The sequence below is a fragment of the Pseudorca crassidens genome, chromosome 2 (assembly GCF_039906515.1).
Source record: "Pseudorca crassidens isolate mPseCra1 chromosome 2, mPseCra1.hap1, whole genome shotgun sequence".
Classification (NCBI taxonomy): domain Eukaryota; kingdom Metazoa; phylum Chordata; class Mammalia; order Artiodactyla; family Delphinidae; genus Pseudorca; species Pseudorca crassidens.
Window position 1 is genome coordinate 130,324,815 of NC_090297.1, and position 27,948 is coordinate 130,352,762.

At 42.3% G+C, this 27,948-nt stretch overlaps 1 protein-coding gene and 1 long non-coding RNA gene across 2 annotated transcripts in view; one reads left to right on the forward strand and one right to left on the reverse strand.

The window, feature by feature from the left end:
- KIAA0040 (KIAA0040 ortholog) overlaps positions 1-1,621 on the reverse strand; it is a 32,935-nt gene extending 31,314 nt beyond the window's left edge. Inside the window, exon 1 of the mRNA XM_067728716.1 lies at positions 1,212-1,621. The gene's annotated coding sequence lies outside the window, so the exon portion shown is untranslated. The remainder of the gene's footprint in view (positions 1-1,211) is intronic.
- Positions 1-27,948, forward strand: part of LOC137219726 (uncharacterized) — a 295,061-nt gene that overhangs the window by 39,458 nt on the left and 227,655 nt on the right. The window lies entirely within an intron of this gene.

Genomic DNA, 27,948 nt, shown 5'->3' on the forward strand with positions numbered 1-27,948 from the left:
TGTATCTGGGGTGGGGATGGGGAGCCAGAATTTCAGATGAAGTGAAGGACTTGATCAGATTTTTTTAATACAGCTGCCTCCCCAGCCCAGCACAGGCGAAAGGTAGACACATCAGACCAGGAGGTTGATGGTGACATCCTTGCTGAATTCTCTAGGCGGAACTTGCAAACCATTTGTACAGAGGTTAGGAACAACCTAGCGTCAGTGCTGTCTTCCAGTCCTGTTCCTTGTAACTCAAGGCTCTCCCGTTATCCAACAGGACTTCAGAATGAGGGTCCCTTCAGATTAGGTGCAGGTTCTTATGACCTTCAGCTGAGTGAATGAAAGGCAACGGCTTTGGAAGGAAAGTGCTTCTCAGATGCTCAAGTGTACCACCCTTCCTCATTCAGCAGATTCTGTGGAGCAGTCCTGCAAGGCAGCTAGCATGTGGGCTGCCACTGTTCCCTAAGAAATTAGGGCAGTGCCTGTCTGCTTCAGTTTCCCTTTCGGTTAGGCAGGGCTGGTGTTCCCACTAGCTAATGTCGATAGTTTAACTCTACTATAATGTATTCCTGTGAAACTCTTTAAAATACTAGGGAAACTCACTGTGTCCTCCATTTTACGTTCATGGGCAGGGTGAGGGACTGGGTGTGGGACTGTTGAGAGAGGTAAAGAAGTTAGCAAGCGGTCTGTGTCAAGGCAGATCCCCCCAGAGGCTCGGGGAAGAGCAGACAGGTTCCCATTCCAGCCCTGGCTCCAGGCCATATTTTCGCGGTGGCCAGTTTCTTAGACCCCTTGAAAATTTGGCTTCACCTAGGATAATTTAGAAACCTCTGAGCCTGGGGTGATTTTTGGAGGGTCTCAGGTCTTGACTTTTTTTGTTAGCAAACTGAATGTCCCTCTGTCCCTTTCAAGCCGCTCCTGCCGGCAGCTGTTGTCAACGGGAGTCGGAGAACTCCACCCCAAACCCCACTAGGAACCCATGTGGACTCAGCCCAGAAGCAGAAGTAAGGCTGCCAGGAATCCTCGCAAAGCAGGGGGACGCTGCAAGTGAAGTTGCGAAGGGGCAAGAGGCTGTTTGGAAACAATCCTTAAATTTCACTTATCTAGGGGGCTAGTCTCAATCTTCTGAAGAAAGGAGGGAGTGGGAAGCCCCCTTGCAAACGGAGGGCCGCTCAAAAAGTGTTTTAAAACACACACACACAACAACCACAAAAAATCTTGAGACTCACCCTTGAGTCCACTGGAGGGATTCCTGCAGGCGTGGTCGCTCGGGGGTCCACCGGGTGCTGCCCGTGCACCAGCGATCGGGCGCAGGGACGAGGTCCTGGTGTCTCGCTGGAAGCCCCTGCGGGTCCCGCGCGGGCCAGGCCCAGGTGGAGGGTCAGCGGGGGCCGCCCTGCGCTGCGCGTACCTGCCTCCGGCTTTGAGAAAGGCGCCCTCTGTGTTCCCTGCCCTCCCGCTGGCCGACGCCTCGCATTTTTGAGGTTTCACTCCAACTCCGTCCTGCCCCTGATGTCAGAGGCTCGACTTCCTGAATTAGACTCGCTCCTTCTCCCGCTCCCTGGGCTCGGCCCAAACTCGCCACCCTGGGGCCCGCGGAGGACGGCTGCCCTTGGACTTGGGCGCACACGGCCCAGACTCGCCCTCCCTCCCACCCCGACTTCCCGCCAGTTACCCCCTCCCTGCCCCGCCCTTAAGTGTCGGTGCCCTGTCGGTCCCGGAACACGCCTCCTGCAGGACACAGCTGCTCAGGAGCCTGCGGAACCAGTCCCAGTCGCTTTCACGGAGGCACCAAAGTTCCCAGGGATCTGAGACCTAATTCGGGGAAAAGTGGGCTTAAGTGAAAATAGCCCAGCCCTTCCTAATGGAGCAGCCTTCTTGGAAAGGGGGTGGGAGGTGTTGGAGAGGGAGGCCATGGGGCAGATTGGGTGAAGGCTCCAGTGCCTTATCTGGACAAAGGACGTGATGGGCTCCCCTGGTCAGCACGGTGTGTTTGGTGGGGTGCACGCAACACCTTGGAAAAGTCTCTGCACTGCTTACCAAAGGCAATAAGAAACGGTGTGCTCCAGCAGGAGCTGTCAGAAGCAGAGATGGAGGGGAAAACTGCCTTCACAAAGTTCTCAAAGGTGCTTCCCCTCTCATCCTCAGTTGCCCTCTATCCACTTTTTATTCAGAGCTGGTGGGTCTGGAGTCCAGCACCTGGAAAGCTAGGAAATGAAAGAGCTGCACCAGTGTGGGATGGAGGACTCCAGACACAAAGCTTCTGATTACCCATGGCAGGGAGCTCAGTGTCTCCCAGGTACTGTGTGTGTGGGGGGAGGGTGGGTTGACGACAGAACCTGGCCCTGGAGTGTCTAGGGGCCTCTTCAGAGGTCCTCCCATGACGTGGACCTGAGATGCTGCCCTCTTGACTATTTTTGCCAGGTGTCCAGGTGCCAGGTGCTGAGCCGTGTCTTGCCCACCAGCTCCTGTGCTTGAGTGCTGGTGTCCTTTGGCCTCTGCGTGTGGGTGTTAAAATGACTAGTGCAGCCAACTGTTTCGACTGAGGACTAAGAGATCTGTTTCTGTTAGAGATGGAGAAACCAAATGGCTCTGAGTTGAAAGACCAAAGAGAAACCCAGCCCTCCAGTCAGAAATGCCAAAGATGATTAAGGAAAGAGAGAAAAGGAAGTTTTCCTCCAATGGAAGGAAATTAGATGAGACCTTCTTCCCAGAAACCAGGTGGAGAAAACTTAGTCTGGATTTGAACAAGAGGGGAAAGGTGGGTCCCAGAAGCAGGTGGGCTAACAGGTGGTCAGGTAGGGCCAGCAGAGATTGGAAGATTGGGCTGAGGAGATTGCTTAGAAGTGTCCAGATGAGGGGCTTCCCTTAGTCGATGTGCTAACCAAGATGGGAGACGCTCAATCTGTAACCACATTTTGAGCTTACAACTGTCTACCTACATAGAGTTGGTTCCTCTGACACTCTCGGAGTTTAAAGCCAGAGTCTAACAGAGCCCTGAGCAAGGGATGGGGTAGGGGCAGGGGGCAAAGTGAGGCCTTGAATGCTGGCCTGAGGATTTGGGAGTGGAGATTTCCTTTCATGCTAAGGACACTTGACACTGTGCCAGGAGCTTTGCCCATAACGTATCATTCAGCCTTTCACAACACAGCTATGAGACGTAGTATCATCCTCGTTTTACAGATGAGGAGACTGAGGTTCAGAGTAGCTAAGTAACTTCCTCCCAGTCACATAACTCATAAATGGTGGAACCCAGATTTGAGTCTGTTTCCAACCCCTCAATCCATCCTTTTACTACTATATCATCAAGTAGAGGAGGAAGTCACCTTCTGTTAAGGAATTCCACATTGGAGCAAGGGTCATGTTCAGGCCTGGAATGAGGCCTATTGAGGAAGGGCTACAGAAGATGCCTTCCTGGAAATCTAGAGCAACATTACAGATTGGCTCTGGCCTACATGACAATTTTTAGGGTTGCTTTTCAGAGAGAATGGGAAGAAATTAAACAAGAGAAACTGAGGCAGTTGATTTGAGCTTAGGGCTTGATGGACATGCCTGTCGATGGTGGGAAGAAAATCTCGGGCCTCTCCATGAGGTGGTGTCTCTGTGATGCCTCAGTAAGTGAGGAAGGCCAACAGCTTCTGTGGCAGAGAAGGCAGTGGGCAAGATGGCGGATTCGCTCACATTGGTTTGCCAAGGCTGCCAAGTCTGTTGAGGAACTGGCATTGCTAGGAAGATGCAATTATGGTAGAAGTACAGGAGTGGGCGACTGGCCAGGATGTTCTCACTCGGGGCGGATGACGCATCCCATCCCTTACAAAAAAGCATGTTAGAGCATCCACCTACTATTTTATTCTCTAGGCAGTGATAATCCCAAGTCTGATGACCTCATGCATGGCCCCAGGCCACCATGGCGCTGTTACATTTTGCTTAATCCTCATTATTTTTCATATTTTTAGTAGAGATATTTGAGAGTGGTCAAGAGGTTAGTGGGCTCTAAATGGAGTGAAACAGAGCATTAACATCTAATTAAGAAAAAAAAAGAAGCCGAAATAAGCATGTTTGTGAACTGAGACTGGAGATTTGAGTGACTTCCCCCTACTAACTCTAGCACCTGCTGAGCTCTGGTTTCACATCAATATATTGGGGACAAAAGGTGTTGCTTGCCTCTCAGAGGGTTGTGAAAATCAAGGGGGTATTTAGCATAGAACCTTAGCCTGCTATGAAGGCCAGGACTGCCACACTAGCTTTTCTTTCTTGAAAGTGCCCCGTATCAGACAGGTTAACTTTCACTATTGGCCTTGTGCTGCCTGAAGACACTGTCCCATCAGTTTGCAAATGCTCTGAGTCCAGAAGCCATGTCGAATATAATGTGTGTGCACCAGGACAGTGCTGCGCCCAAATGGGCCTATTCTTCAGGGAGGGAAAATATTAAATTGAGAACATTATCTTACTCTCACCTTAACCGGTGGTATGTTCTTGGCTGCAACACTTGGGCGAGGGTCTAAAAGTGTACACGGGTACTTCAGAAAGTACCTGAACAGCAGCCTGGATCCTTAAGGCACCCACTGGAAGTGAGAAGAGCTGTTGACAAGATGCAGGCTGTTAGGAGGAAATGGTCAGCTTATAAATGGTGTGGATGAGATGAGCACAGACTTGTGCACCAGATCCTGAAACGCAGCAGCACTGCGGAACCACGAGGGAGGCAAGTTCAGGAGAAGTCAGTGGAAATACTACACTGCGCAGCAGGTAGTGAATTTATGGGATGGCTTATTTCCCGGAGGCGGCACAAGCTGGCAACATAAATGGATTCCAGAGGGGTCTGGACAGACGGGTGAATGGCAGAGCCGTAAAGGAGTGCTGCAGGAAGTTGAGATGGACTCCACGTGGTCGGGAGTCAGTGTGGCCCGACGGGCCCTTTCACCACGTGCACATGGGGTCTTTGTGGACAAGAGCCCTGGCCTGGTTTTGAGCCAGTGGGCATCCCTAATTCTACAGTCTCCATGGCCTTTGCCTCATGAAGGTAGCAAAACCTTGTTCTTTTTACCTTAGCCAAGTATTTTCTGCAGATGCTATCTTTTATTTTTAGTCTCATTCGTGTTCAGTTTTAGCAGGTTATCCAAAAAACAGTGAGTTTTCCAGCTAAATTATAACTATTCTGAGAAAGCATTTCCTCTCCCCGCCTCCACCCACCCCTCACTCCTGCCCACCCCTTACAGCCCTTTTCAAATGCATTGCTTTTTCATTTTGGCTTTGGATTTCTAAACAGATTTTGAGAGCCTGTTTTCATACCAGTTATTATATTTATCTCTTGCAATTAAATCTCTGTTCCCTAAACTGTCTAATTCTGACATAAATTACTCTAATTATGAAAGCTCCTCTAAAAAGAGCAGTGACAATATACTTTTCTTGGGAGCTCTTTTCCATGCAGCATCCAAAATGTCTTCAATGCTGCATCCAAGATGCCAGGGAAATATTACTTTTACAACTGTAGCTCCAAATCTTGACATTGGGGGAAGTTCAGGAAACTCTTCAATGTCTCCTCTGATAGTCACCATGTCTCCCCACACACCTGTGCCCCTCTGCTCCACGTGCTTTATGCTTTCTTGAGCGCTCCTGTAAGTTCTAGAGATGGAGCACCCCTTCCAGCAGTGGGGCTGGTGAGGGGTGGTGATAGCTCGGAAGGCCCTTTGTTTCTACCTCTGGGGCATGAAGGGGCTCAGTTCTCATTTTGCGTTTCTGCCTCCCAGCCTCCTGGGGCTGTGTCTCGAAAGCTCTTTTTCCAGCACTGTCTCTGGAACTGGCAGCACTGCACGACGGAGCGCTCTTTGTTGGGGTTCATCACTGGCTTAGCGCACATGTAAACAAAGGGCCTCAGTATTCCATTTTTCTGGCAGGGGTCTCAGGGTGGGAGGAGGGCTCCACAGAACTCTCATTTCGCCTCTCTTTTTGGCTCCCCTTGTCTCCTGGTCTCGGTTTACTGATCAATTTATTGAGTGAGCCCATCGTGTGGGTTTCATATGGCATTGCCATGGCCTAGGTAAAACATTTCTTGTCACTTTGTCAGAGAGACCTCTGGAAAACCCCAGCTTGCCCTGCCCAGGCATATTCATTCTGGAAGAAGTTTTTGTGAAGACTGGAATTGTTTATTCCTTTTGCCCTGAGGGCCCACAAAGTAACTGTGCCTTTGAAATTTGCTTCCTTAACTAGTTCAGTGACTCAGAACATCATCCTTGCTGCAAGCAACCTTCCTTTCCCTAGGCTGGCGCTTTCATAACAGGTAAAAGGAAGGGCTGACCAAACCATAAAATAACAGTTTAGCCTTCATTTACCAAGTTGCAGAAATACACTCACCCTCTCCCTCTGTTTTAACTGCGGTTGACTTATTGCTTCCTATGTGCCAGGCAGCTTATGCATTTTTATGCATAAAAATAAATGCATAAAAATATTTTATGCATTTTTAACACTATGAGATACTATTATACTTATATAAGAGATAAGGAGAATGGGATTTGGAAAATTGTTAATTTTGCCAAAGATCAGGTAGATGATGGAAGGCAGAAATCCCAATAAACAGAAACTCATTCATTCAGCATATATGTGTGTGTGTATATATATATATATATATATAAAATATATATATTCTAAATATTATGCAAAACATGAGATATATAAAAATGAATGAGACTCTAGTCTGGTGGAGCTTACACTAGAGTCAGGTTTCCACCTACAACTTTCTGAATTCAGAGCTCCACTGCTACCCACCTTAGTCAACAGGACAGGTTTGGGAAGCAGCCTCTGTGCCCATGGGACACAATCAAGTTCACTGATTCTGGGATGATAAGGGCAACAATAATAATACCTGAAGCTTGCACATAAATTTCAGTTTACAAAGACATTTCAAGTGTATTATTTAATTTAACCCAACGTTTGTTGGGAGGGCAGAGTAGATGAGAGACTGGGGCTTGAAGAGGCTGGTAGCCCACAGTAGTTGCATAACTGGGCTGGAACCAAGGTGTTCTGGCTCCTAGACCAGTGATCTCTGCATTGTTTTATGCAGGATGAATGATACCTTCCAGGAACATCTCTTGGTGGGGTATAGACCTATTGGCATCTGAAAGTATCTAGAAGCAAAGCCTAAACTGATGAACTCAAGCAGTATCTGGATGTCAGCCTTGGATGGAATTCCTGCACTTGGAAAGGGATGGGCTGCAAAAGTGCTTCTCGTACTTTTCCACCAGAGTATTCCCCCAAAGGAGGACATTTTTGCTTTAGGAAGACATTATTTAATATCTTGTGGCTTCATATACACTTGACTTTCTTTGCCATATTCTTCCAGGGTTGTGGGCACCCTAGTTTGAGAAGCATAGGATCCGATGACATACAAAACTTATTAGAGCTGTGCTCTGATCATTTGAACTGTGCTCTAACCAACTGAGCTAATAAATACACCCAGTGGAATTTCATCCATCCATCTATCCACTAGCAAATATTCATGCAGAATCTATAATAGCCTCTGCCTCGTGCTAGGTAGGCACTATGATATGGTCCTTAACGAATTTACAGTCTGATGTGGAACCTACCACATCTCATGAGATGATTAACAGATAGTAGAAAACTGCTTATAATAAAGTGCTCAATTTTATACTTTGGGTTTAAGGGCAGTAAGGGCTGGAGCACTGAAGGAAGCATAGAGGTGGGTTGGCCAGAATCTAGGAGGTGCAGAAGAATTTAAAGACTGGGAAAGAGAGTGAAAGATTTCTAAATTGGGTACAACATGAATGAATAAACACAGTAGGACTTTTTTGTAAATAACATTAATTATTTTATTACCTTTCTTATTCTCTCTCTCTCTGTTTCACAGAAAACTAGGGAAAAACTCAAAAGTATGAAGGAGAAAAACAAAATATCATCCATAAACCTCATGACCAAATATAACCAATGTTACATTTTGATATGGGCTCTTCTAGTCTTTTAGAAGGAGGTTAGAATTTGTATGTCAGTAGGTGGAGTCACTGCAGGTTTTGAACAATGGACTGACCACTTTCAAAGTTAATCTGGTGGCCTTCTGTAGGATTTATTGGAGTGTGGAAAGACTGGGAGACTGAACTTCAGCTGGGTAGGAGGCCACTACACACTCCAGCTCCTGCTTTTAAAACTAACTATTAATAACTAGTTGCCTTGATCCGTGGAGAGCTCTCTATTACTGGAGCAATTTGAGCAGAGCCTGGGTGACCATCTGGCAGGGATACTGTAGAAGGGATTTTTATATGTGGTGAGAGGATTCAGTAGCCCATTTGATCCCTTCCAACCTCAAGATTCCAGGGCTTACATTGTTAGCTGTCAAAATTCACAGTCAAATAGATTATGATACTGTCTTTTTTCTTGTAATTAGCCAGCAATTGGTTTGCTTAGTAGTGTTATTGAGTAAAATGATAAATGTTATTGGGAGGGACTATTTCTGAGGTGCTGGGGTTAAGCTCTCATATATTTTAGCCTTGCTATGTCCTCTTACCATGTTATTATTTGAGAACTACCCTTTCATAGGGAGTGTTCGAGGAGAAACTCTTGCCCTACCCAATCTCTACCTGCCTGGGTGCTAGCTGAGGCACCATCTCCTCGGAAAAGATCTTGACTCTCCAGGACTGCGGTAGAAGCCAGTCCTCTGTGTTCCCACAGGACTCTGTGCTTACCCATCATAGAGCCTGCCCCACAGTGATGACATCGTCTGTTTATTTCTTCCCCACACTGGACTGCAAGCGACGGTACAGTGGAGTGCTCGGTACACATTTGCCAGTGAATGAAGACTGCCAGCCATAAGGCAACATCCAGGAAGTTGTAGAGACTCTCTCCCAGCATGGAAGAGCATGGTACCCTTGCTTGGGCACTTATTTCCTTGTAAGCACCCAAAGCATTGGGTTCTTTCCTTCCTCAGTACTGCTTTGGGGTCTGCAATTCTGTCTGCTCAGGAGGACTGAAAATATAGTTGCGACCATGAATGAAAAGGGCCACAAGAGGGGAAAAGAATGTAATTAAAGATGCCATGGGGTCAGGGTATGGCACAGCCAAAGGTATTTGCACGGCTAAAGAGGTACTTCTGAGATCAGATCAGGTGCATACGTTTCCTAAAGCCACTGTGACATGTATAAGGAAAGGTCCCTCCTCTGTGGTGGCCTTGGAACTCCCTTCTCATAATGTCCAATCCTGTCTCAGGCAAACAGAAAGGAGGAACCACAGCTCCTGTTTCTCCCCACCTCCAACATTAGGGTTGTCCTTTCTCAAGATCTTGATATTGAGTGCTATCAGTGAGGGCTGGGCAGGAGAAAAATGCTGCAGGCTTATTGGGAATTCCGGACCCCAGCCGGGTTTAAGCCTGGAAGTTGCTGGATCTGAGTTTCTGCGAGATTCACATAGGTTCTCGCTACAACCTAAGTTAAGAGTTGAAAGGTCTCTACTCATAAGCTTGTCTTCCACTCCTCTGGTGGAGTCACTACAACACGGTTTTCAGTAGCTCTAAAAACCATTTAGGCAAAAGATGATTTATTTCTATATATGGCCAGAGGAGAGCCCAGTCACCTGCTGGCTTCCTGGTTGTCGCTCTCCAGTTTTTCCAGACCTGCAGACTCCACAGACTTCCAGGCTGGACGTGGGTTTCTGTGACCTGTGTGTAATCAGGTTCAGCAATGGAAAATTTGGCTCCCAGTGTGACTGTCCCTACTTGTCCTCGTCTCCCACCCCCTCCCGGCTTGCCTCTCCTCCCTCAGAATGCTGCAGCTAAAAAGCAAATAAAGAAGCTCTCACAGCTGCAGCCCTGCTAAAAATAGAAAGTTTGTTTATTTTTATATTCATGAAGCCCTTTTCCTGCTGTTGCTGTTGTTATGAGCCTAAGTCCCAGGCAGGAATGGGAAGGACTCTGTGTGCTGGGCACTGGCCAAAGGAATTCTGTCCCATGTTGGGGACTCAAACTGAAGCCTGTTCAGGGCCAGAGGATTTGGTGATCTGTTTTCTTTTTTGAGCCTCTCCTCTCCTAGCTGACACCTGTTGCCCAGAATTTGGGGTGTGGGTGTCTTGGTTTCTTGACGATCTGCATGATTGCACTTCCCTTTCAGAGACGGCCTCCCCTTTTGTTATGATCTGCTCGTAGGAGAGTTGTGGGCAGAGGAAAGGACACTGGACTAAGAAGAAAGAAACCTGGGTTTTCTTTCTTGCTCTGTGACCTTGAGCAAGTCGCAACCTCTCTGACCCTTGGTTTCCTCATCTATAAAACAGGGGTAATGATATATGCCCAGAGCTCAAGTATAATAATGGATATAAAACTACTTTGGAATATTCAAGATATCTGCAAATGGATTGTTTTCCACTTTCTGAACAAACACAGGTTTCTCAAGTGTGTCCAAAGGATAGATATTCCCTTTGTGTTGAAGGGCTTTTGAGTCCCCTGTCCCAAAAGGAGGAGTGGAAGGGGAACAAGAGAATAGTACCCAAGGAGGTATGTTTTTATCATATTTCCTTTGAGATCTGTAAAAAAACAAACTCATGTTGAAATACCTGAGAGGTAATGCGGCTAGAACAAAGAATTCTGGATTAGGATTTGGGAAATTGAGGAAGGAGATTCTTCAACATTCTGTTAACTTGCTGTGGACATTGGCGCAATGATTATACTGTTATGTGTTTCATCTCCCTTCTCATAAGGTAGAACTCTTATTAATAGCTGACCTTCCCAGCTGGAAGGGACCTACCTCCACTTGCTCAGACATCTAGATCACTTGGTTTATACCACACACATAGGGCTTGTCACATGTTTCACAGACAGCATCCTGGACTGTCACCATTGACACTTTCTCTTCTGAGATCCTAACAGCTGAGGCAGAGCTATGTTGGATACGCCTTTGACTCACCTCGGACCACTGTGACTGTTGTGTTTGCTTGTTTTCTGTGGAGAGCCCTGGCATACTCAGGATTCGTCCTGGGGCCTGGGTCACATCAGGTACCTGTATCCTACAGGCTTCTCTTTGTAAGCAACAAAATAACAGCTTTGGCTAGTTGAAGCAGAAAAGGAATTTATTTAAATTAAATTTTAATTAAGTTTTTGTGTTTTTTTTTTTTGCGGTACACGGGCCTCTCACTGTTGCGGCCTCTCCCACTGAGGAGCACAGGCTCCGGACGCGCTGGCTCAGTGGCCACGGCTCACGGGCCCAGCCGCTCCGCGGCATGTGGGATCTTCCCAGACTGGGGCATGAACCCGTGTCCTCTGCATCGGCAGGCGGACTCTCAACCACTGCGCCACCAGGGAAGCCCTAATTAATTAAGTTTTACAATTAAATTTTAATTAAAAAATAAAGACACTGTGACTTGGATGGATCACTTTAAAAAAATCACTGAATGTAGCATTTCTTTAAGTTATGAATATAGACAACAAATCAGATACCTGTGACCTTATCACCTTTGTAAGTAATAGGGGGCCTTCCCTGGTGGCACAGTGGTTAATAATCCGCCTGCCAGTGCAGGGGACACGGGTTCGAGCCCTGGACCGGGAAGATCCCACATGCTGCAGAGCAACTAAGCCCATGAGCCACAACAGCTGAGCCCATGTGCCACAACTACTGAAGCCTGCGCACCTAGAGCCCGTGCTCCGCAACAAGAGAAGCCACCGCAATGAGAAGCCTGTACACTGCAACGAAGAGTAGCCCCCTCTCGCTGCAACTAGAGAAAGCCCATGCGCAGCAACAAAGACCCAATGCAGCCAAAACTAAATAAATAAATAAAAATATATTTTAAAAAATCTTTAAAAAAAAAAGCCGTAGGTATTTTCAAGTGACATTTCAGTTGTTGCAGGCGTTCCAGAATACTACTTCTGGGCAACAGCAGTTACTAGACCTGCCACTAGATTTATTTAATGTACTAATAAAAAAATCACACATATTATGCTATCATATATTTGTTTAAAAAATTTAACTATATTTTAATATAACTGGCTTCCTACGTGTTTCATTTTGTGCATTTCAAAACGTTCCTTATATACTTCATAGGCTTCATCAGACCTCCAAAGGGCTCCATGGCACACAAAAGGTTAAGAACCCCTTAACCTAAAGTATATTAGCTAGCTCACAGCAGGCTCAGCTACTTAATTTGCAGGGCCCAGTGCAAAATGAAAATGTGAGGCTTCTTGGTGAAAACTTTGAAGGATTGGAAGATGGGCAGCAGACCATTTAACTAAGCACAGGATCATGCTGAGCCTGGGGCCCCGTGTGACCACACAGGTTGCTGACCCATGAAGTAGGCTCTGGTTTGTAGAATTTCCAGAAAGGTCAAAAGGACAGGCTCTGGGGCTGCTCGGCCAGGGGAAATATCCAAATTGTGCTGGAGAACTGGTCTGGTGAAGACCCAGGGCAGCTCCTGCTAAGCACAGACACTGCAGCTTGTACCCCTGCCACACTGACAGTAAGTGCTGGAAACTGCTCTGAATCTGCCACCACTGCTATGTCAGTAAGCTGGGTGGAGCCATCCCCACACCAGAATGGATTCTGGGTGACTCCTGCTCTTCTGTGTAACTAGTTTCCAATTTAAAGTCTGAACTAGGTTCATTTGATTGGTAGAGTCTAGTTCAAGGCTAGCCCATCTGCTGCAAGGGAGGCCAGTAAGCAAATATCTGTCGTTGACAGCTCCACAGTGGGAGACCAGCTCTGCTTCACAGGGAGAGGGACTCCCCAAACAAAGGAAGGATTCAGATGCTAAGTGGCCAAAAGCATGAGAAGCGTCCTTGATGGCACCCACACACCTGATGGGTACCCTGACCACTTCTGAAGAAAGCCCAGGGGCTGGCAGAACATCTACCTTTAGGTAGATGAGGCCGTCAGGGAGAGAATAATATTAAAACATTTTCAGTTTCTGGGACATTTGGGTGGTGTCTAGGATCAATAAGGCAGAATATTTGGAATAGAGATTACTCAAGAAAATTCACAACCTATGGAGATAGGACAAAAAACTTGGGACTTTTACCAAAATATTCTCTATCCACAAGACTGGACAATGCCGGGAAGAAGGAATGGGCTCTACACTGTCATACAGTGTCAAGGTCTAGTTAATTTAAGAATTTCCTTGAAGTAAAAGACAGTGAGTCAGTGCAACATATTAAAAGTTGGGCCAAGCCAAGGGGAGCAGAGATTGCTCTAGAAATGACCCACCTTGTGGCCTGCACAGTGCCACTCTGTGGGGCAAGTGCTGAGCCCCCGGCCTTGGCTCGTGACTCATTTTTTCCCTTCTCACTCTTACTGAAAAGTAAATCAGTTAAGTAAGTGGTAGTTTTTTCTGTCTCCCTATCCCCACAGAGTGGTGGGTGGGCTGTTCTTTAAAAAGTGGTGTGAGGACAGAGCTGCCCCCAGAGAGTTTGACAGGAGCCCAGCAGAGTATAAGCTGCTTCTAGAGGTGGGGCTGAGAGACCACAACTCACTGTCCAGGAGCTAAGACATCCAGCAGGTCCTCTGAGGCCATGAACATGGGGAGCCCTCCTGCCAAGACAGAGGAGCCATCCTTCCACCCAGAGGGACCACCTGTAAGGTTTCCCTGAAGGGCTGACAGGAGCTGCCAGTGGGGATGTCCTGAGATGGAGCAAAGGACAATGCCACTCACCTAGCTCCTGACACAGGTCATGTGCTCTACCTCTTTTGCGCCCTTGATTCCCCATTTGAGACACTTGAGAGAGAGGTCATTATCTCTGTTTTACAGACTGGAGAGCCTACATCCTGGAGCTCCCAGTTCCCTTTAGCTTCCCAACATGTTACCTTGAGCAGAAATGGAGTTGGCCACCATCTTTTGGTTGATCTCTAGTAAAAAACTGGAGATTTTTGTCCTTTTAGTATATTTTTCAATGCGGAGAGAGAATAGTAATCCCCACCCCTTTCACTCACCAGAGTTTCTTTGGCAAAGAAATCTTGACTTACTATTTTTTTGCTAATTTAAAAATAAATATTTGAATAAACTCTGGAATAATTTTAGATCTACAGACAAGTTACAAAGAAAATACAGGGATCTTACATATCTTTCACTCAGTTTCCCCTAGTGTCCACATCTAATGTAACCATGGTACATTTAGAAATTAGCACTTAGAAATTAGCATTGGTATTATACTAATGATTGAACTATGGACTCTTTGGATTTCACCAATTCATCCACTAATGTCCTTTTTTCTGTTTTAGGATCCAATTTAGGATACCGCATTGATTTTGGGAAACCTTGAATTTTAAGAGAAATTTCAGATTGCCAATAGAGGGTTTGACCCAGAATGAAACATAGTTTTATTTGTGTTTTCCCTCATTTTTCAAAATTCAAAACAGCTTTGACTATTAAGTGCTCTTTAAAATGCTTCAGCAAACTCCTGGCTGCTTCCCTGAGATGCTAATATCAGACAAGCAGAAGTGGTTTGAGGATTTTGGTATAAAGGTGCTGCAAAAATGCAAAATATTGGAGTCTTTGGTTGGAAATTTGGGATATTCAAGTCTGTTTCTTTCTCCCAAGTTCTAAGTAATAAAAAATAGGATACTTTTCACACTTCTACCTCACATCTTCCTGTGGAGTCATATGAATTTGGGTTCAGAGTACTGCTTTTTGCGGAGGGCAAAAGAGAATAAAAGTAGGTGAGGTATTGTGTGAACTCAATTATGCAATTGGTTTCCCTGGGTTACTCCATCCATTGTTCATAGCATCAGGCTTGTGCTGGCAACATTCCAAGTCATGGAGTGTCTTATTATTTGTCTGGGCTTCTGCTTATCGATTGGGTGTCCTTGCTAATATAGTTTGTTTTCTCTTGAAATGGAACAAAAAGTGGGATTATAGTTGGCATTCTTGACTCTATGACAGGTCCCTTTTATAGTCTACTGGCCTGGGCTCCCGTTGCTTTTGGAAATCTGTAAAATTTCAGGAGCTAGGCAGCTGGTGTGTGTGTACGTGAGAGGCCCTTGTCATGATTATATAGAACTGAGATCTCACAGAATACATTGGACATCAGAGTTATTTCTGAGGCTTCATGGGATAGATATAGCATAATAATAAGTGCTTGATTAATAATTTAGCTCCCCATTCCCAGTCTTTATCCACCATTATATAAAAATGTGGGTATATTAAACAACCATACATATAACTCTATCCATCTGCTCTTATAGCCCACCTAACTCTTAGGGCTTTACTTTTAGAATAGTGATAATTGCTAATTTTTGTTGAGCATTTACTATGTGTTAAGTAGCCTGCCATACTCTTGACATGTTTCTGTTTTGTGTAATTTTTCACAATTCTGTGTGGTAAGTACCATTATTATGTTCCTATTTTGGATGAAGAAAATTCAATTAAGAAACAATTTCATCCAAGGTCACATGACTAGAAAGTAGTGAATCCAGGACTTGAAACAGAGCTGTCTAACTCCAAATCCAGTGTTCTCATAAACACCTTGCCACACTGAGCCAGGAGATATGGATAGTTGGTAAATACATACACTTTTCCAGGCAATGACTCCCTACTCCCTCTTTAAGCAAAGATTACTCAAGTTCCAGAAATCAATCATCTACATCATTTATTAGATTTTTCCTACATGCAAAATTCCGTGCTTGATACTGATGGGCAAGAAGAGATAAAAGAAAATTAGCAGAGCACTGGCATGGAAAGAGCCCAGGAGATGCCGGCGCTATCACTGAGGGGTTTTGGCTACATCATGCAACCTCTTTGGACATCAAATGATTTCTTTGTAAAGTGAGCAGGTGGGATTAGATGAACTCAAAGGTCCCTGCCAGTTCTTTGATTCTGTCCCCAGACATGCATAGAATAAATGCCAGATGCCATCCCTGTCCTCCCAAGGATCATGAGACAAAACCTTCAAACACATGAAACAGTTAGAAGACAGTGGTGTTATAAACTGTCTACCTTAGGCTATAAGCCATCACTGGACATGCACTTACTTGAATCTCTTATGACTCAGCAGTTTTAGGGATAAAAGACATATGTCATAATTTCTTCCCTTAATAAGTGTACAAATTAGTTGGGAAACAGGACATAAGTGACTAGAACAGTGACTAATACAAGACATTAGATAATTAAGTGCTAAATTGTGATGTGCAGTCATTGCATGATGATGGTAAAATGACAGCCGACATTTACTGAGTTCTTAGGTGAATGTGTAAGAGTTAAAGGATGCCAAAAAAAACCCCTCAATAATTAAGATAAGTAATACTTTAATGCAATATTTTTAAATTAAGCTTTCAAAAAATTCATGATGAACACAAAATATCAAGATTTTAACAAAGACAGGCTCAGTAGTACTGATTTTTCCTTTTGTCTCAGGCTCAAGTACAGCTCAGCACAGCACTGTAAGATAGTGACTGTACCTTATTGCTTTATGTTCACTGTCTTATTTGATGTTCACAATGACCCTTATGATTAGATTCTACTATTAGCATCGTTTTAGCGATGAGGAAGCTGAGGCTTGGAGAGGTGGTTAGGGGCAGGAATGAAACTTAAACCCAGGTCTCTGGCGTTATAATTCATGCTTTGAAACACTGCCTTAAATGCCCTTACAAATACGCAGAGCTCACCGCCCCAGTAGAAGGCTGTGACCCAGTGTTGCTGAGCTAGGGGTGGGCTCTTCCTGGGGCAACTCTGTGGTCCTCCTGGCAGGGTGCCCAGTGCAGCTGTATTTCTCATACCTGTTGCCTACTGGCTGCTGGAACCCTTGGGTGCCTCCTCTTTCCTTACCTACCCTGGGGGTTCCTTGAGTCTGGAAAGCACTTTGGAGGGTGATGCTCCATCTAATTTCATCCAAAGTAGGAAATCCAAAGTGAAGTCCATCTGAATTGTGCTTTCTGCCTGATCCCACGTAAAGAAAAGTTCTGTAGTGTTTTAGCGATGTCTCACAGCAAAGGAAACCATGCTGAACTCAGAGCCTATATCAGAAGTGTTTGTCATCTCAGGCCCCATCTGCAGCACCCAGCCCCATTTCCGGGCAGGAAATGAAACCACAGAAGGCAAGGTAAATATTGATTTTCAAGTCACTGCTTTGGGGGCAGCAATCATTTTCTTGCTGATTTACTTCTAGTGCACGTTTGCCCAAGGTGTGGGGCAAAAGCACTGATCAGATGGGCCCATGGGGGCATTTCAAGTGAACTGTGCTGTTTGGGTCAAAAATTCACGCATGTGTCGTCGGGACTAGGGGTTAGACTGCTGCTGCCCCAGGCAGTTGGTTGTTAGTACAGATAGTGGCTTGGGATAACTAGATGTGGTAAAAAGGAAAGTCAGAATTGTAAACTGTCAGAATGGGACTTTGGAAGTTATTTGGTCCAGGTCTTCATCTTACAGGAGAGGAATTAGAAGCTTAAAGAAATTATGTGACCTTTGGAAAGGTCACATAACCCTTTCATGGCAGACCTGAGATGCAAAATTGTGTAGATGACATTTTTTTTTTTTTTTTTTTTTTTTTGCGTTACGCGGGCCTCTCACTGCTGTGGCGTCTTCCGTTGCGGAGCAAAGGCTCCGGACGCGCAGGCTCAGCGGCCATGGCTCACGGGCTCAGCCGCTCCGCGGCATGTGGGATCTTCCCGGACCGGGGCACGAACCCGTGTCCCCTGCATCGGCAGGCGGACTCTCAACCACTGCACCACCAGGGAAGCCCCTGTAGATGACATTTTGAAGTGGCTATTTTAATGCAACCATAGAGCCATTTCAATGGTGCCTAACAGCACTATTTTTAACATCACAAGGGATGCTTCCACTCTAGTCTTTGACCTCTCCTTATCCCCTTATCTTAGGTTCAGTGAGAAAACATACTGAGATCATTTAGTGGTACCTGTTGTGGACATATCGAGTATTTCTGTAGCATAAATAAGATGATCTGTAGTGGCACAAAACCCTAGGGTGCTGTGGGTCTCTCCACAAATTGCCACGTCTTGTCTTTATTTTTTTCTTGATGGAAAATTTTTAAATATTTATATTGTGAAATAAACAACGTAAGGCTTAGGTTTCACAATGTACATAGATGATTCATGTATTAGTCACATTTCTAGAATATTTCTTAACAATTCCAAAATGTTTATTTTTCCAGGATGTTGAGTTATTTTGTTGGGCCATTGAGATGCCCATACTGGGAAGCTGTGTCCCTCTGTCCTTCAGTCTCTCTTCCTTCCCATCCCTCCCAGGACCTTCATCACTGTGGGTGCCATGTCTCATAGAAATTCAGGAACCTGTGGGGAGCAAGGCATAGATGACTGAGGGCCACTTAACAACCTATAGCCAATAACTCCAGGTGTTTAGTTAAAAAATATTAGGTGAACCGATCAGCTCATGGAATAGGGAGTGTAAGTTTGTGGTACAGGCATCAACAAAATGGGAATAATTATTTGCTGCCAATTTCACAAGGATAGGAAGATATATATATACTGTGCATGTAAGATACCATGTATACGTACATTATATATGACTTACAGATGTCCCAGTTCTCATGGAACTGCCCACAGTTCCCTGAGTTCACCTCTATATTTAGACTTTGGGCCTTTGTCCTAGGGGTTCCCCTGCCTGGATTGCCTTTACACTCTGTTGGCATGGAAAGCATCTTATCTTTTAAGGTCTGGCTCAATTGTCACTACCTCTGAGAAATAGTTCCTGAATCCTTCAGGTTAAATGGACGACGCCTTTCTTTGTGCCTCCACGTGTTCTTCTACATACCCAGTCACTCTTTACTCGCAATTGTTTATTTATATGTCTACCTCTCCTCTTGAGGACAGGGATTATGATCCACCCATCTTAGTGTCCCTGAGCCCAGCATGGCACCAGGAACACAGTAAAGCTCAGTAAACATTTGTTATGTAAACCATGTCTTCGAGACGATGATGCTCCAGGGAGTGTTTGAATGGGTGCTTTGGTCATGGGTGTTTAGGTCATGAGTTTGTAGGTCACGGGTGTGTAGGACATCTGGGTCTCCTGCTCCCTGGGTCATGTGGGAGGAGGTGTCCACAGATGTCATGAATACACACACCCCTAAGTACCTGGAACACTTTTGCTTCCAATTTAGCAATTTTGCCAGTGAGATGCCAGCATTTTGGGTACTGTGCCTCTAGGTGTTCATATAAACTTGTGGCTGTAAAAGAAAACCTGATTTTTCCCCCAGTGATTTCCAGTTACCTTTACTGTTGCTTATAAAAATAAAATACTTATTGAAGTGATCTTTATCCTGTGCTGATTCCAAATTACCTTTTTTTTACATCTTTATTGGAGTATAATTGCTTTACAATGGTGTGTTAGTTTCTGCTTTATAACAGTGAATCAGTTATACATCAAATTACCTTTTTATGCTGTTATCTCTTTCCATCTGTGTGTTTTTATGATCTGACCATGCATTTGTCAGTCAACAAGTATTTATTGAGAGCCCTGCAGGGTTTCTAGCATAACATTTTTAACACATATCATACTTTTCTTAGGTATTCTCCTGGTGTTATAACTTTGGCTTCTAATACAGTTTAAATGAGAAAACTGTTTCACCTGAAGGTGTTTTGAAGTTCATAATCCAGAGATTGGTGCCTTTGATGGGGAAAGGAACAGTCATAATTTATTGGCCTACTGTGTACTAGGCATTAGGCTCTACAATTTACATACATTATCTTATTTAATTCTCATACCTGTCCCATGTGTAAGTGGTCTGATATTGCATTTTACAGTGAAGGAAACAGATTAAGTGGCAGGCTCCTATAACTAGCAAAGGATCAAGCTGGGCTTGAACTCAGGCCTGTTTGAAACTACAGCCCATACTCTTTCCCATGCATTATTTCCTTATTACATTAAACTGCTCTAAAGGCAAATGTTTGGAATGATTACAATGGAAAGTAGATTGTAAATTCCTTAAGGCTGGGACTGCTGTGCTTAAAACTGAAATGTGCCGTTTGATGATTTGACATGTCTTTGTGTCTCTTTTTTCCCTATATGTGATAAATAGGACTCACACTGTGATTCTTTTCTAAGCAGCTGGAAATGATGTGATGATTTCTCACCCTCCCTTCTTCCATCAGCCCCAAAGAACAATTCAAAGGACCTAACCCCAAACTTAAAAGCTGTACAGTGATGTTCATGATTCCAACCACGTATTCATTCTTCCCTATCTGTGCTGCTGCTACGTAGGGCTCTTCCTTGTGAGTTATAGGTATTATGTGTATTTTTCTGTCCTTCTGTCTCTCTCTTTATAAAAGGTCCTGGAGTAAAGTTAAAAAATAACCTACATTGTATACTTTACAAGGTATTTCAAGGTCATTCATTCCTTTGTTCACTCAGTTGGTTGAACACCTTGTTTATCAATCCATGTTGAACTCTTTGATGTGTCTACAGTGTGTCTGAAAAATGTACTCTGCCCGTCCTTGAGGAACTCTTAGGCAAGCATGTACACAGCTGACTGTCCTGTGAACAACATCTAAGGGGCTTTAGGAGAGTAAGGAATGAATTATTTGGGGGGAAAGGATGAGAAAAAGGTAGGACAAGGAAACGACCAGAAAGCAGGAGTCATGTGAGCTGGATAGTCAGCCATTCCACAAACATTTTGACCACCTGCTGTGTGTTGGGCACTATATGAAGCACAGGAACTGCAAAGGTAGAATTACACAGTCCTCATCCTCAAGGCATTCACAGACTAGAAGAGGGAAAGACATGTCAGCAACTGAATGTTAGGTACCAAGATAGATGTACAAGTTACGGTGCTGCTGCCGATGGATGGTGAATTCTCCTTGGTCTGGGCTTTTAAGGGGAGGAACAGGCAAGAGATCCTAGAAGAGGTGAGTTTAACAGAGTCTTGAAAGCTTTGAAGGTGTTTAGGGGCAGGGTGAACAGGCAGAGAGGCATGAAACAGCAAGGCACATTAAGGAACTTCAAGTTGTCAAGAGTTGGGGAGAGGAGTGTGCACCAGTGGGCAGGAGTGAAGGGTGAGTCTGGGTTGATCAGCAAGTGTCTGGAAGAGGAATGTCTTTGAATGCCAAGCTAAGGAGTTTTTATGCTGTAGGCCTTGGAAAGCCATGGAAAGATTTTTAAACAAGGGAATGATGTCATCAGAATGGCATTTGAGTATATTTTCATCAAAGTTATAAATGGAAGTAAATGTTGAAAAGTGAAAATTTGACATTATTTTTCATGTATGTTACTGAAGATATTTTTTCTAAAGCATTTTACAATTATATATTAAAATTAAAAGAAAAACGGGGGTGGTGGTGGTGGTGGTGGGATGAATTGGGAGATCAGGATTGACATATATACACTAATATGTATAAAAGAGATAACTAATAAGAACCTGCTGTATAAAAAAATAAAATGAAATTTAAAAAAAAGAAAACCAAATTATAACTAATGCATGGAATTTTTAAATTAAATTTTTTATTTTCAGATAATTATAGATTCACATGCAGTTATAAGAAATAATACAGAGAGATCCCATATACCCTTTACCCAGTTTCCTTCAATGATATTATCTTATAAAATTATAGCACAATTTCGCAACCAGGTATTGAAATTGATAGTTAAGATAAAGAACACTTCTACCACTGCAAGAATCCCTCATGTTGCCCTTTTATAACCACACACTTCTTTCTCTCCCCCACTTACTTCTTAATCCATGGAAATTTATCATTTTTTCCTTTTTTTGGATGGTGCTTTCAGTGTCAAGTCTAAGAATTCTTTGCCTAGCACTAGATCCTAAAGATTTTCTCCCATTTTTTCTAAAAGTTTATAGTTTTGTGTTTTACATTTAAGTCTATGATCCATTTTAAGTTAAATTTTGTATAAGGTGTGAGATTTAGGTCAATGTTTTTTTTTTTTTCCTATGGATATCCAATTGCTCCAGCATAATTTATTGAAAAGGCTATATTTCCTCTGTTGAATTGCTTTTGCATGTTTTTCAAAAATCAGTGGGCATATTTGTATGGGCCTATACCTCGGCTCTCTGTTCTGTCCATTGATCTGTGTGTCTATCTCTCCACCAGTATCACACAGTCTTAATAACTGTAGCTACACAATAAGTCTTGGAATAGGGTAGATTTATTCCTTCTACTTTATTCCTTTATTTCAAAATGGTTTTAGCTATTCAAGTTCCTTTGCCTTTCTATATAAATTTTATTTATTTATTTATTTATTTATTTATTTATTTTTTTCTATATAAATTTTTTTAGAAGAATCTTGTCCATATCTATGAAAAGTCTTGCCCGGATATTGATAAGAATTATGTTAAACCTGTATAACAATTTGGGGAAAATTGACATCTTTACTAATTTGAGTCTTCTAATCCATAAACATGATATGTCTATTTATTTAGATCTTCTTTGATTTTCTTAATCATCATTGCATAGTTTTCAGCATACAAGCCCTGTACATGTTTTGTTAGGTTTACACCCATTTACTTTCTATGTGTGATTGTTAATGGTGTTTTATTTTTAATTAAGATGTTTATGTATTCAGTGCCAGTCTGTATAAAAACAATGGGTTTTTGCATATTTATCTTGACTCCTGTAACCTTTCTAAATTCACTTATTTGTTCTAGGAGTTTTATTATTATTTTTAAAAATAGATTCCTTGGGATAGTCTATGTAGACAATCATGTCATCTGCAAGTAGGGACAGTTTTGTTTCATGTTTTAATGTTTTCTAGTCTGTATGCCTTTTGTTTCCTTTGCATTATTGCACTGGCTAAAACTTCTGGCACTATGTTGAGTAAGAGTGGTGACAGCAGACATCCTACCTTGTTTCAGATTTTAGAGGAAAAGCATTTAGTCTTTCACCACTAAGTGTAATGTTAGCTGTAGGTTTTTATAGATTCTTTTTATCAAGTCAGGGTAGTTCCCTCTGTTCCTATTTTTCTGAGAATTTGTATCATGAATGAATATTTAATTTTGTCAAGATTTTTTCTGCATTAATTAATATAATCATGCGATTTTCATTATTTGATTTGTTGACTGGTGGATTACAATTGCTTTTCAAACATTGAACCAGCTTTGCATCCCTGAAATAAACCCCACTTGGTCATGGTGTATAATTCTTTTTTCATATTGCTGAATTCTATTTGCTAATATTTTGTTAAGTATTTTGGTGTCTAAATTCACAAGGGATATTGGTCTGAGTTTTCTTTTTATGTACTGTTTTTGTTTGGTTTTGGCATCAGGTAATACCAGCTGGGGAAGTGTTCCCTCATCTTCCATTTTCTGGAGAGATTGTATAGAATTGGTATTAATTCTTCATTAAGTGTTTGGTAGAATTCTCCAGTGAAACCACATGGTCCTGGAGATTTCTTTTTTGGGAGCTTTTAAGTTAAAAATTCAACTTCCTTAATAGTTATAGGGCTATTCAAATGATCTATTTCATATTGGGTGAGTTGTGGTAGTTTTTATTTTTCAAGGGATTGGTCCATTTGCCAGATGTAGGTCTGTAGAGTTTTTTGTAGTATTCATTGGTATTCCTTTTAACATCTGCAGAGTCTGTAACAATACTGTACTCACTGTTTCATTCCTGATATTGGTAAGTTGTGTCCTCTCTCTCTTTCTCTCTCTCTCTTTCTCCCCCTTTTTGTCTGTCTTGCTAGAGTATTGCCAATTTTATTGGTCTTCTCAAAGAATCTACTTTTTATTTCATTGATTTTTCTATTTTATCAATTTCCTTGATTTCTGCTTGTATCATTATTATTTCCTTCTTTTCACTTTGGGTTTATTTTGCTTTTCGTTTTCTAGGTTCTTGAGATGGGAGCTTGGATTATTGATTTGAGATTTTTTCTCGTTTCTAACATATGCATTTAGTGTTATAAATTTACCTCTTAATACTGCTTTACCTGTGTCTCACAAATTTTGATATGTTGTGTTTTTATTTTCTTTCATTTTGATATATTTTAAAAATTTCCTTCAGACTTCTTCTTTGACCCATGGATTATTTAGAAGTGTGTTGTTTAGTTGCCAAGCATTTGGAGATTTTCCTGTTATCTTTCAGTTATTGATTTTTAGTTTGATTCCATTTTGTTCAGAAAACATACACTGTATATTTTGAATTCTTTTAAATTTGTTGAGATTTGTTCTATGGCCCAGGCTATGGTCTATCTTGGTATATGTTTTGTGGGCACTTGAAAAGAACATGTATTCTGCTGTTGTTAAGTGGAGTGTTCTATAAATGTTGATTATATTGTTGGTTGATGATGAATTCTTCTATATCCTTGATGACTTTAGGTCTAGTTATTATAACAATTGTTGAGGGAAGGGTGTTGAAGTCTCCAACTATAATTGTGAATTTGTCTATTTCTTCTTTCAGTTCTATCTGTTTCTTCTTCACATATTTTACACACCATTGTTTGGTGCATACACATTTAGGATTGCTATGTCTTCTTGGTGGATTGACCCTTTCCTATTTATATAACATCCCCCTCTGGGTCTGGTAATTTCTTTGCTTTGAAGTTTACTTTATCTGATATTAATATAATCACTCCTTATTCCCTTTGATTAATGTTTGCATTATATATCTCTCTCCATCCTTTTACTTTCATCTGCTTACACTGTCATGTTTAAAGTGAGTTTCTTTTAGACAGTATACAGTTGGGTCATGTTTTTTAATCTACTCTCCCAATATCTCTCTTTTAATTGGTGTATTTTGATCATTTACATTTAATGTAATTATTGATAAGGTTGGAATATGCCATTTCCTTCTTCTCTCATTTTTTTTTCATTTCTGTTTTCTTTTTCCTGTCTTCCTGTGGGTTACTTATTCTTTAGAATTCCATTTTGACTTATCTATAGTGTTTTTGAGTGTATCTCTTTGTATAGCTATTTAAATGGGGGTTCTAGGAATTACATTTTTACATATATATATATAAAACTTATCACTGTCTGTTGGTGTTGTCAGTTTACCAGTTTGAGTGAAATATAGAAGCTTTACCTCCCTTATATACCTTTACACTTCCCCATTTATTATATGTGTCTTAAATTTCCCTCTACATACATTTAGAACCATATCAGATAGTAGTATCATTTTTGCTTCAACCATCAAAAATAATTTAGAAACTCGAGAGGAGAAGGAAAGCCTATTGTATTTACGTATATTTTTGCTTACATTTTTTCTTCTCTTCTTTTATTATTCTTTTTCTGTTTAGAGAACTTCCTTTAGCTATTCTCTTAGGGTAGGTCTTCTTGGTGACAAATTCTCTTAGTTTTCCTTCATTTGAGAATATCTTGATTTCTCCTTTATTCCTAGATAACATTTTTGCTGGATAGGATTCTGGGTTTATAACTCTTTTCTTTCAGCATTTGAAAAATATTATAAAATACTTTTACTTGGAAAAAACTCTTCTGACCTCTATGGTTTCTGATGAGAAACCACTGTCGTTCAAATTATTTTTCCCCTATAGGCAAGGTGTTTTTCTCTGACTTTTTCCAAGGTTTTTTCCTTTGTCTTTAGTTTTCAGGAGTTTAATTATATATCTAGGCACGGATTTCTTTGAGTGTATCCTGTTTGGGGTTTGCTAAGCTTCTTTACTCTGTATATTTATGTCTCTTGTCAAATTTGGGAGGTTTTCAGCCATTATTTCTTTGAGTACTTCTTTAGCCCCACCCTCTTTCTCCTTTACAACTACATTGATGTGAATATGAAAATTTTTTTATGGTCCCACAGGTCTCTGAGACACCATTAATTTTTTTTAATCTACTTTCTCTTTGTTCAGATTGAGCAGTTCCTATTGTTCTATCTTTCAGCTCACTGTTGAGTCCATCCACTGAACTTTTATTTTGATTATTGTTTTTTAGTTGTACAGTTTCCATTTGGTTCTCCTTTACATCTTTTATTTCTTTGTTGACACTTTCTATTTCTTTGCTGAGACTGACTGTGTTTTTCTTTGTTTCATGCGTGTTCTTAATTGTTCCTTGAAGCACTTTCAACATGGCTGCTTTAAAATCTTGTCAGATTATTCTAACATCTTTCATCTCAGTGTTGGCATCTATTAACTGTCTTTTTCTCATTCTGTTTGAGATCTTTCTGGTTGTTGATATGATGAGTGATTTTCAATTGAAAATTAAATATTTTTATACTGTGTTCTGAGGCTCTAGATTTTGTTAAACCTGTTTTTATTGGCTTTTTGGCACCACTCTGTCAGGGGGAAGGGGAGGCATCACTTCAGCGCTGCAAAGTGGGGGTAGAAGTCCAAGTTCCCCACTTGTCCTCTGTTGACAGCTGACCCCGAGGGAGCTGCTCCTTGTTACTGCCAGGTGGAGATGAGAGTTCCAGCTCCCCGTGTGGTCTCCACTGACTCTGCAGTTAGAGTGACCTTGTTACTACCAGTGGTGAAAGTCCTGACTCTCCACTAGGCCTCCTCTGACAACACCTGAGAGGGGAGTGAGGGGTGAGGGGCACCTTGTTACTGCTGGATGGGGTGCAAGTCTGGACTCTCAATGTGTCCTCCACTGACAACACAGGCTGGAGGGAGCTCATTACTGGTGGTGAGGGTGAAAGTCCAGGCACCCTACATGACCTTCTCTGACACCACCTGGGGGTGTTGAGGTGCCTAATTACAGTTTTGTGTGGGGGGATGTCTAGGCTCCCACTTTAACTGCTGACATGGGTGGGAGTGGGGCTACAGATATTTTCTATGGTGTCTGGCTGGAGTAGAGTTATTATAATATAAAAAGCTTTCTGTCTGCTAGGCTGCCCTTGTCCTATGCCTTTGGCTAGAGAGAGAAGGCTTTGATTGGGGCTTGTTTTGTCTGCCTGTTGGTGTTTCTAAGCTACTGGGTTGTTTAGCTCTAAGTCTGGGATGCATGAGGCAAAAAGAAAACCCAGGGAACTCATCACTCTGCCATTCCTTGGGTTCTGAAGTCTCTAGTCAGTCTTCCTTCTTCTTTCTAACTTTCAGAGACTTCTTATCTTTATTTTATGTATAATGTCCAAGGTTGTTAATGGAAGAAATAGGTATATTGAAGTATGTCTACTCTATCTTCCTTGAAGAAGTATTGAATATAAGTATTTTAAATAAAACTGAATTTTAATTTGATTTTTCTTGAAATTTAATTAAATATAATTTAAAGTAATTTTACAAGGATAAAACCATTTACAATTTTAGCATTCAATATTCTTCTAGTTACCAATAAAAATATTGATACCATGCTTCAACCATATACACAAATTTAAGGGTGGTATGATTTGTTTAATATTGCATAATGTTCCTCAGCTGCTACCTGCATCTGTTGTAAATACTGTGAACATTTGTGATTACTTCTGGAACCTTAAATTAGAATACAAAGAGATGGAAGAAAACAGACACCTGGCACTTACTAGGAAACAACCATTTGGTATGCAAGAAGTATCGCACTTATGCTGACAGGAAGGATTTGACAAGTTAATTTGTCTCTTCTCTTATACCTAAGTGCTTCTGTTGCTCGAATTCTCCCTATAGTTCAATGTCTGCAGGACAAGACCCACAAAGCTTCATGGCATCCAGACACAGCTGCCTTCTGTTTTGAGGACATGGGCAAGAGATGTGAAGTATTCTCTTGGGGCCTGAAGGGTGCTAGAAGCAAGAGTGGATCTTTGGGATTGTGTGTTGCTCTGCACCAGCTCTGAGCACCAGATCCCAAGTGACAGAGGTGTTCACATGATCTGTGTGTGTGTGTGTGTGTGTGTGTGTGTGCCGTGAGGTATGGGATCCCCTCTAATACTTAGGTCCAGGCCAGGGACCCTTTTGCCTGGAACTTAAGTGTAATATTGTCTTCCACAGGACAAGTTCAGCTAAGGCTTTTAAACCATTTTCACATTCTAAAGCCCTTCTCTCTCATCTGTTTTCTCATAATCTAGTGTAAGACTATTAACAATGTAAATGAGGCAAAACTAAATATTTCCACATTCAATTGAGAATGAATATGAGGTAAACACAGATCAGGAGATGGTGAGCATTCTTTCTCTATAATTTATGATATAATTTTAATGGCACTGCACAACTCTCTCTGTGTAG